The sequence below is a fragment of the Cupressus sempervirens genome, chromosome 11 (assembly GCF_028749045.1).
Source record: "Cupressus sempervirens isolate cs-2001-9-10 chromosome 11, ASM2874904v1, whole genome shotgun sequence".
Classification (NCBI taxonomy): Eukaryota; Viridiplantae; Streptophyta; class Pinopsida; order Cupressales; family Cupressaceae; genus Cupressus; species Cupressus sempervirens.
Window position 1 is genome coordinate 568,026,310 of NC_143128.1, and position 2,843 is coordinate 568,029,152.

A 2,843-nucleotide genomic window follows, 5' to 3' on the forward strand; every position below is an offset into this window, starting at 1 on the left:
ATGCATTGTTGAATGAGACACCTACGCAAATGCTAAGATATTACTTAGAATATAAAATGTTAGAGTTTCTTTGTTTAGAGTTGCTTTTTAAAGAGCTATTAGTATTGCCTCAGTGAGATTGTCAATAAAATAATCATAATTTTGTTATACAACCTCATTGTATTGAAAAGAAAGAAAGAAACATTTCACACCTCAAATAAGATTTTTTTTTTTGTAAACATTCTTGGAATTTCAAGAAGCTTTGATCCCTAAGAAATGTGTGTTCCATAGTAAAACTCTTTAGTTGCATAACTTTTAAAGATATTATTTTTGCTAATCCAAATTTAGCAATCCATCTAGATTTCCTTTCTTAACAAGTGTAACGCCCTACCAAGGAACCCAAAAGAAATTAACCTAAAGTTTCACTAAGTTTGCAAAACATTTTTTTTAAAGATAATAACTTAACAACAATAGATATAATATAGCAGAAGCATTAACATTCGCATAAACACATACCATAAAATAGATTACAATTCTTAAGGGTCCCATGACGTTGAATCGCATTTAAGTTTAATTAATACTAAAACCAATATATAACACATTCACATTAAAGATTAACTATAAGTATAAATTTCATTTAAACAATATACAATTACAGGATGTCACTTAGCAATAAACAGAATGCACCGTCATCCATTGTACAAGTCACAGGGTATGAGAGGCTAAAATAATATACATCATAAAATAGATTACAACATCTCTTAAGATCTATGAAATCAAATACAATACACTTAGAATTTAACCATGCATCATAGAAATACAAGATCATATAGAAAGGAATATCTGCACAAACACATCCAGCAATGGCATCCAATAATCAAATCTCAATGGTATAAGAAAATGCACTACCACTTAACCTTGTGAAACCCAAAAAGGTCTAGTCCCACCATGTTGAGGAGATAGTCTCAAGTCCCAAATAGGATAACAAACTGAAAATTCAAAACCAACATCTAAGTTCAAGGAATCACCTAAAAGCAAACTATCTCAAAGGGTACCAAGACACAAGTATCAACTAATCTCAAAGGCGCAACATGGACAAGTAGGGAATCTACTATGCAAGTGGGCAAGTGACATCGCATGAGCCAACTCTAAGGTTACCCTGGCAGCCTCGCTGGACTCCAGCCCCCTAGTGTCTCTATGCGACATCAATATCCTTTCGTACAAACAAGGCATACTAATGAAGCAAGGTTGCAACCAAGCATCCTTCCTACTCCCATTCTAGCCTATACTAGCACCCGAGGCATGGCTGAGAAAAACAATGACTCTTGTTAATATATTTTAAATCCATATAAATGAAATGTTATCACTTATTAAAACAACCTACAATGGGTTACTCAGGCAGCCTCTTTAGGGCTTCGGCCTCCATTGCAGGCCACTTCCCAACATGACATACAAATAACCTACCCTAAGCTAAGAAAAAGCAAAATATCTAAAAATGACTATAAACCACACATCAGTTCTTAACAAGCAACTAGAAAGCACTAAAATAATACTGATCATAATCACAAATTCCATCAATACAATCATCCTAACAAGACTAATCCAAAATCAAGTACACGTAAACCAAATCCATATTATAACATGATATCACCAAAAATAAATTATTTAATCATCTCAGTCCTATACAAGCAACTAGGAAGCAATCACAAATAACTAATTGAAGACTTAAGAGGTTATACCAAAAAAGTCACACCATTCACTTCAATTCTACACAAGAGAAATTGGAAAGCAATAACAACCATTTGATCAACTCAACATTGAGCAGACATGACACATCACCATTGTCAAGTATAAAAGATCGTAATCAAATATCATCATGACATCACAGAACAAAACTTCCAAGCCTCTAGTAAACATCTTGATTTGGTCAAAGCTAAGTCAATCCTGAAACGCAACATCAGTAAACCACGCGTCATAAAGAGTACATAAAAAAGTCATTTTCATAATTCATAAGGTTTTGAAAACACCAAGGTTTAATTTTCACTTATAGGTTTTCAAGTTCTCATTCTTATTTTCAAGAATTGCAGTTCATAATATTTTCGATCTCAATCAGGGTTTCAATTTCTATTTCTCTAGTTGTGAGATTCACTATGGTTTCCAAGTTCACTACAATCCTAGATGATTCAACAATTCATATAAATTTTTTCAAACATAGTTTTCATAGTTCAATTTATTTTCAAAACACAAAAGTTTGATATACAATCAAGTTTTCAATTATCAAATTTACCTTTCAAATCTGTTTTAATACTCATTAATCATTTTCATATATAAATTAAACTGTCAGATAAAATTCAAGTTTATTGAAGATAACTATCTTCCTAATTTACAAATTCGCAATAAACTTGCACGCATACATTTTAATAATAAATAAATTAAAACCTTTAATTAAATATTATTAAAAATTAACTTGATAATCATATCATTATTAATAGATAATAATTATTGATTTATCAATAAAATAACTTATATTGATGTATTAATAAAATAATTATTAATCTAATAATAATTATTATTATTATTATTATTATTAAATAATATTTAATATTTAACAATAAGCAAGAGCCTACAGCACAACGGTAAATTGTGAGCCTCTTATCCGAGAGGTCTTGGGTTCAACTCTACATAAGCTTAATAAATAATAATAATTAATCACATCATTTAATAATAATGAATCTTGGCTTCGGTCTCCTATTGATCAAAAAAAAAAATTAATAATGATACAATTTAATAAATTTAAAACATTTAATAATTAAAATTTATTAATAATTTTAATTAACATAATAATAAAATTATTAATAAAAATT